The following is an 8780-nucleotide window of genomic DNA, read 5'->3' as shown; positions in this document are numbered from 1 at the left end:
GTTTTTGTTACTGCTGAGCAGGGCTTAAACAGAGCCAAGGCCTCTTCTGCTTTTCCTACTGTCACATGGCAAGGGAAGTTGGGGGTACATGGGAAGTTGGGAGGACACACAGCAGGGACAGGTGACCCAAACTGACCAAAGGTGTATTCCAGATCGCATTACACCATACTCAGAATGTATAAACTGGGGGAAGGAAGGAGGAAAGGAGGAGGTTTGGAGTGATGGTCTGTCTTCCCAAGTAACTTTTATCTGTGATGGGGCCCTGTTCTCCTGGACACCTGCCTGTCCATGGGAAGCAGTGGATTAATTCCCTGTTTTGCTTTGCTTGTATGCGCAGTTTCTGCTTTTCCTATTAAACTATTATTTATCTCAACCCATGAGTTTTCTACCTTTTACTCTTCAGATTTTCTCCCTGATCCTGCTGCTTCAGGAGTGAGTGAGGGGCTGAGTCAGGTTTGATTGCTGACTGGGTTAAACCACAATAGTGAATTAAAGGAAAATAAGAAATATACTGTATTATATTAAGGGTTTGCAAATACCATATGCTAGACACACGACTGAGGGCCTTGCTGCACAAGCCAAATTCAGAAAAAACTTGTTCACAATCTACTCTTAACCTTCCAAATGCTCTGGCTGACTGCTGCTAGTTTAATCTATATTGCTCTATTATTGGCTGCAGTGAGATTACTCATATATTTAATAACTCTGTTGAATCAGAATATAATTTCTGATTAAAAGCACATCATTCTAGTTTAAGAACTAGTTTGATGCTAATTCAGGAACAAAATTTTCATCTGTCAAATGATTACTTTTTCTTGAAAATTTCTTCCCTGTGAAAACAAATGACTACTCTCCTCATCTCACCTGCCCAGTCTCCCTCTGAGCACGTAAAAAGTTCTGTAGGGATATAATGGTGATCCTTACATCCTTATGGAGACACATGAGAGGCTGACAATCAAGGACATGGTGAATCAATGCTTGTCCATTCCTTTCTATTATTTGATGTGAGAGCAGGGTTAGGAACCTCTGAATTACAGCTTGGTTTGAGTCTTGGTAGTTCTGTTGTTCCACAGAGGTTTTTGCATTATCTTCATCTCTCTGGATGATGTGCCTATGAAATTGGATGACAGCAAGAAAGACTAAAGAGAAATTTTTCTAGAGTCTCACTGATAAAGATCACTTCTGGAGGGGCATTTTAGAGGTGGATTTGGAAAGCAAAGGAGAGCAAAGACAGCTCTAGCATCAGACAGCCAGTCTTTCCTCTGACTGTTGAAGCAAATATTACAATGACCCTGCTTGTAATCAAGACTGTCAGAAGACAAACTGTCCCCAGCAGGACAATCTCTTAGAGGCTTGTGAAAAGATTGTTTTTAATCTTTACTGCCTCTAGACAGTATGAGGAATTGACAAAGTGCATTATTCTGATAGACCCTGAGACATGTCCCTTTGGGTTCAGCTTTGTCTGGAGCTTTCCAGAGGACAAGGCAAAAAAGGGTCTGGAATTTTTTTAATTACTCCAGTTTCTGGCTTATTTTCATGCTCTTAAATCTGTACATGCTGTGCATTTCTGAGTGACCCTGTAACCTTTTATCTATTAAGACAATCTTGTTCGGCTATCTTTTACTGTGTGCACAAATTCTGCATTAATTGTATGCAATTTTATTAGTAAGCAGAGTTATTTACTAGGCACTGCACATAGTAGGTAGCTAAAATATGACTACACTGCACATTACTACGCTCTTCAGCTTTCAAGCTGACAATCATTAAGTTTTTCCTAGCCAGCTGGTGGTAGTCAAGTTGGGAGATACAGCCCTTGTTTCTGCTTGGGAGAAGCTGATCCTTGACCTTGTGCAGTCACAGACATCTAAACCACAAGTTGTGCTGAGGATGAGCTTTCTGAGCCATGAAATTCTGGAGGGAGCAATGTGCATAAGGGAATAGAGGCTAAGATAGGACGGTGGATTCAGCTTCAGTTTAAACTACATTTTGTCTTAAAAAGCAAGCTATACTATTCAACATATTTGTTTCAAGATCTAAGAAAAGGGTAAACCTCCTTGAGCCAATTATTCTGCTACCATTTCACTCCAAAGGTCTTTGAACCCAGTGTTCAAAATTATAACAGTTATTGAGTAATGTCAATAGACAAAGAAGCCCTGCCTGGATGATCTTCTAACCATCCTGAAAGATCCTCCCCCCTCTTTCCAAACTGAAGCTACTAGAAGCAACCTGAGAGCATCTCTGAAAATAAACCAGGAAGAATACCTGCAAGAGATGACCTTTTCCTTCCTTTTCACATCTAGTGTTATGCGTGTGGGATATAATTTTCTATTGTGACATTGTGTGACTTCACATCTGTGGAAAATTTTTCTATTAGACTAGATAATATCTCAGAGCAGACAAAAACAAACAAACAAAAAAAAAACCCCTGTGACTTGGACTGCTGGAAGTGTACAGAATAATGATCTACTACATGAAATAATACTTGAAAATCCTGTAGTTACATGCTGGAAAATAGTTACACAGGTTTTTTTTACTGTGCAGCTATTAAGTAACCACATGATTGACATGGAGTCACCAGGAGCAAGATTCAAATCTACATTAAAAATTTATGAATCCATGCTTTATTACAATTTGAGCAGAAAGTTTACCAAATTTCAAGGTGCTAAGGTCCATGGCTTAAGTCCAACAATTAGCAACATTTTAATATTGATATTCAATAGAGTTGATTCTGGTACTGAATGTTTCACTTATTTCTGCAGAAATCACTTTAATTCATTAGTCACATTCAAAAATGCAAACAAACTGTAGAATATAATTATACACATACATGATGAAAGCACACAGAATGACTATCAGAGGTGTTGCTGTGCCTACTAGTGTCTTTTATCTTTGTGATAATAGTCATTTCCCAAAATCTCTTAGTAACTTAGTACTGGATCTATTCACGTGGACTTAATAAAGGGGAATATATTGACTGTGGTGCTATGTTTACTGGAACACTCTCAATGCTTCATGTAAGATGGAAAGGGTAATTAGCCATTGATGTATTGGCCAGGAAGCCAATTAAACAAGATGTAGCAGTTATTGTTTGTTCGGGTGACCCGTGGAGTTGAACTAAATGACAAACTAAGTTGAAACTGTACCTCTCTTGTCCATGAAGACTACAGAAATTCTTTCAAAACCAGTCAGGTTCAAATGATATCATTTATTAAGGATGATAAACTAACAGGTTGATACTTTGTATGGCTTCTGTGTGGCAACTAAATGTGAATATAGATTTCCACAGCCATAATAATGTACATTAGGCTTAGAGTAGTGCTAAGAGACAGCACGTTACACTATGCCCTTTATACACATGGACAGTTTTAGAAAACCTCTCTCAGCTCTTTTTCCATGAAGACAATAGTGGTAATTGCTTGAGACTGAAGCATTTTTAGCTTGTTTCTGCTCTAGCTTTTAGATGGTTTCTTTTTTCAGCTTGGTAAATAAAGAACTTGTGATGATTAGGTCAGTTCAAGGGATAAAGTTATCCTGGCATAATTAGCATCTTAAGATGAGCCTTCCAGCCCGACTGACGTGGTTTTTTTTATATCCTGAGCTGGTATGTCTGCTCTCACAAGCTTCCAGACAGTGCAATAGTGGCAGTATTCACTGGAGAAGACAAAAAGAGTTTGGCCACGCAGCCAAGAACCAGCATCTTGTATTATACACAGGAAAAAGGATCTATGCAAAACTGGGGAAGTATACCAGTGTTTTCGGCACAGATGTTACATTTACAACCCATGAAAAATTCCTATCATATGGTTACAAATGTGTAAACGGGCTAAATCCTCTCATACTTCATGGGCTCTTTTGCAGTATAGGAAGTAGGTAAGGAAGCAAAAAGACTTCCAGCAGCTTGCCTGCATTTGCAGATGCACTCCTAGTCATTAGTATTGTTAGTTTCCAAAGGAAACTTGGATTCCCCAAGATCCCGATAAACTTGCAGACTACATAAGGAGAGTGTCAATAGTGAATCACAGTGAGATCAGGCACCCAAGGTAGGTTTGGTCACAGACTTCTAAATTTTGAACTCCATATGGCACTGTTTATGGGTTTTACTTTTAACAGCTAACCCAAATGGGTTTTGGAGGTTATTTCTGTTCTGCATTTCTTTTGTGCAGGTAGAGACAAAAGGACTTCCATAAGATCCCATCTTATAGGACAGGCAACGGGCCTCAGAGCATGGGGAAAATAGGGACATGGGTTTGAAAGAGTGTTCTTAGTATCTCTTTAGACAATTAGATATTAGCTTACAGATATTTACACATGTAAGAACACCATAAAAAAATAAAGTGATTTTTCAAAGGTTCACCATAGAAAATCCAATTTTGTATTTCCAAAACCATGAAGAAAAGAGCTGGGTGAAAATGAATGAGAAATTCAGACTGAATGTTATGACATCTAAAATACACATTCTTGTCATATGCAGAGGTTATTTTAGATTTGCAGAGAAGAAGATTGGGTTGGAGGAGCTGCAGAAGAGGGAAACATACCCGGTGATGAAAGAATCATTTGATCCTTCGCTTAGTTTGAAGATTATAACTGTGCTGGTAGAAATAGGACATATTTCAGAGAGCTTGTTCAAAACAAAGAACACAACACAACCAAATCAGAAATTATTTTGCTTCCTGACAAACTTTGGATTACCATGTGTTTTTCTGGGCTTTAAGGTAAATGGAATCCTTTAGACAAGTCAGGTGAAACATTAGAAGGAAATTGCTTTGAACAAAAACCAGATATATTAAAGCTCCTGTTAAAGCTTGTGTAGCCATGGATCCTCCTGAGGTGTGAGTGTAGAATACATGTGTCTGATAGTGAGAGGGGGATGGCAAAATCATCACATCAGTGCTAAAGAATGAGAAGGAATTTGGACTGACACTTCTATGACAGCTGCATATCATGAACCAGATGGACATGAAGCAGTAGTCCACACACATACCAGACAACATAAGCATATGGAGAACAAAATGCCTATCCCAAACTGCTTTGGAGTCTTTGAGAGAAGCTGAGATTGCATTTTGGGTATGAAAACACATTATTAGTTTTCCCAAATAACATCCCAGGAACGGGGGAAAGACCCTTGGAAATATCACAGGAGTCAGCAGCTGTCTCACATGCCTGTTGCTCATCATTGCATCTACTCAGAAGTTTTAATCAAGCAGGTCTGTGACATGGATGCAGGTGACATACCCAGACATATGAATGCAAGCGGTGGAAGACTGTTTGGGAGTCATGGGCATAATCCAAATGTTCCAGTGGTTTTGAAAACTGGTTTTGAAAAATTTTAACCCACACAGATTAATAAGGCAAAGGTACCACCTGAAACAGGAGGAACTTGTTCAAGTGGTATAAACAGTATAATGTTTGTTAATACGATTTACACGTTGCAGGAGTTTGCTTCAGTTGGTAATACTGCTCTGAGGACCCACACTTTTGACATGAAAGCATGACCCAAAAAGGGTGGGAGAAGACATGAAGGCCCCCTGTTCCACCTGTGTGACCCTCCCACAGCCTGGGATCTGAGGAGACAAGCACCATTCTCCTGAATGTTTCTGTTGCAGAAGCCAAATTGTGAGTTTTTAATTTAAAGATATTGTCTGTGTTTTATTCTGCTTGCCATCACATTTCTGAGTCTTCAGAACTCAGTCAGGCTAAAAGTATGGTAGAATGTGGATTGTACTTCTGTAATAAAACTTACCTAAAAGAACAAACTGATGATTTTCTCCTTATTTCTTCTAAAAAAGCATTCAGAGACAGCTGCAAAGAAAGTGAAGCCAGAAAAAGCTTCAGCATTTTCATTTCAGCATTTTATCCATTTTTTCAAACCAGGTGATACTGAGGAGTATGAATATTTATGGGAGAGTGGGATCCAGCAGTGCAACACGATGCTGAAAGCAGATATTGGAAAATATGCTAATCGTGCCGTTATATAATTAGAAAAGGGCAGGTTAGTTTATCAAATTTTAGTTGCATTTTTTATTCTTCATATACAGTTTCTTGAATTTTCATCATCTGTTACCTCTTTTGTGAAAGCTGAAAAAGCTGTTCTGTTAGCTGCTGGATAGTAGTGCACCATCAATCTGCTCTATAAGCTCTAAAAACTCATGGATCAATATGCTATGGCTGTGGGATCAAAGGCAGAGTTTCTGAACTCGTCCACAGCAACATGAGCTGTAATGCACAGGGGACATTCTGCTAACCCAATGATTCGTAAGAGAGAGCTCATGAGTCAGTAGAAGTTTCCTTTTCTGATAGAATATGAAAGTCCTAAAACAAGTCTCTTAGTATTTTTATCTTTCTTTTTCGGCCAAACAAAATGTTAATTCTATTTCTGATGCAATTCTCTTTCTAAAATACAATTACATGATAAATTTGGTAAATGCTAAGCAGGTCCTTCATGGAACTAAGCAGATTTCTCTCATCTCAGGATTTAGCTTTAAGAGATTTTTAGCACATCAATTTCAGAACAGTTTTACATGCTAAAAATAGTAAGTAAATCTAACTAACAAACCTTAGACCTCCCAATTTTCTTACTCCAGATGATTTAGCTATTTTAGGTAATACTTGATCTATATACATTGCACAAACTTTCAGAAAACTTCTGGTCCTTGATCCATGTTGTCTTTTCCATCACTCCTAAATATTACAATTTTGTAATTGTAACCTTTTTTTTTTTTTTTTCTTTATTAAGTGGAACATTAAAGAAGACATTGAAGCAAAAATGAAGAGTAACCAAAAGATATTTGATAATACATAAAATAAAGATATAAGGTTCAGTAAATGTGAGGGTGCTATGCATCAGGATTCCTGTAAAAAACAATGAAAAGTACTTGATTTCCCAGGAGTTGCCTGTGTTTAATTATTATCCTTGAGAAGCTTCCAAGCACTATTTTCTCCCAAGTGACACTTTCCTGAAAGTGCACAGTTTTTGCCAGTACAAAACAGTGGGAGCTACCATCCAAAAAGGGTTAATCTGCCTAGATCTTAGAGGACTCACTTAGGACATCAGTGGAAAAGGTCTTTTCTCCATTTGTCTCTTTATAAAGAATTATTTTCTTTTAATGACTTAGTCTTATCAAAACTTATTCAAATGTGTAAACAGTAGTGTATCCTTCAGCTTCAGGAGGGAAAAAAATTGGAAAAGATGGATTGCCATCCCAAACCCTTGTCAGTCATCCCAAACCAGCCTCCTTCAATGAAAATCCTCTCGAGAAATGCAAGGAAGGACTAAGGGGAATGGGGAGGAGGCATCTCTTCCCCAGTTTGTCTTCAAGAGGAGGAGATGGTGGCTTGAAACAGGATGCTGAAGGGAAATGCAGGCAATTGTTAGGGCAACTGAAGAGTGTCTGGGGCATTTGGGGTCAATTCAAAGCTCCACTGGAGACTTCCTGAGTAAACAAGAGGAACCACTTGATCTCCCTATGACTCAGTTTCTTCCCTATAGAATATGGAAAATAGATGGTATTGTAAGATGTGTAAGTGTAGATGCACTACAGATTTCTCAGATGGTTAAGGGAGCTCTAGAGAGGTTTATCAATACTCTCATCCCTAGAGAGGTTCTGAGGCCACTTTAGCCAGGCCGACAGCTTGTTGCCCGACCTGGTGTACTACCTGCAAAGAAGGGAAACAAAGTTACAGCAAACCACATTCACAGGTACGGTATGCAAGGGTGTCCCAAATGGTATAGCATGGTAAGAAAGCCCTGATTTGTCAGCGATTCTCCAATTTTTACTCTGTATACATCTATATATGTATATAGAGCACGCAGCCACCTATACTGCACATACACAGCAACTGAGAGCAGACTTGCTTTTGACAGATCCCTTAGACTGAATCGGCTGCTCCCCTCCTCCCTCCCGGGGACCGCAGTCCGCAGGACTCCTGCGAGACCCCCTCTACAGGCTGCGCTAACTCGGCCTTGCCGGCGCTGGAAGGAAACTTCTTTCTTCCCCGCTTCCTGCTGCCAGCAGCGTTTGGCTCTTCCCGCAGCGGCGCCCTCGGCGGGAGCGGCACTGAGGAGGAGGAGAGGGGCTGGGAACTGGGGCTGGGAACTGGGGCTGAGGAGAGGGGCTGGGAGCTGGGGCTGAGGAGAGGGGCTGAGGGGCTGGGAACTGGGGCTGAGGAGAGGGACTGGGAACTGGGGCTGAGGAGAGGGACTGGGAACTGGGGCTGAGGAGCGGGGCTGGGAACTGGGGCTGAGGAGCGGGGCTGGGAACTGGGGCTGAGGAGCGGGGCTGGGAACTGGGGCTGAGGAGCGGGGGCAGCCGCGGCCCCCTCAGCCCGCCCTGCCCGAGGGGTCCCGGTGCCGCCTCCCCTCGCCGTTGGCCGCCCCAGGCCAGGAGAGCGGGCAACCGGAGACTTGGCAGTGCCCCAGGCACGCGTCCCCACGCCACCCAGGAGATGGCTTTCCCTTTCCTCTCTCCTCTCGCAAGTAGTTGAGTGAAGCCCACTGCACTTCCCCAGGTCGCGCACAATGCCTGTGCTTCCCGAGCCGGGATATTCCTGAGGTGAGGGGAATACGGTGCCATTGATGCTCATCCTGCCATTCCGGAGCAGAATAGCTCCTTCGACCCCTAGTTATGTAGTAACAAGGGGAAAATTTCCTGAAATTAGACTACTGCAGGAACTCTGGTTTTAGTCACAGCTGTCATCCGAGAAACAAATTTCCAGGCATTTTTAATCTAATTCACTTATTCTTTATGTAACTGAATTAGAAAATGTGATTAAGCATCGCAGAA

This window comes from Zosterops lateralis (assembly GCF_965231275.1).
Source record: "Zosterops lateralis genome assembly, chromosome: 3".
NCBI lineage: Eukaryota > Metazoa > Chordata > Aves > Passeriformes > Zosteropidae > Zosterops > Zosterops lateralis.
Note: the sequence above shows the minus strand (reverse complement) of the source record.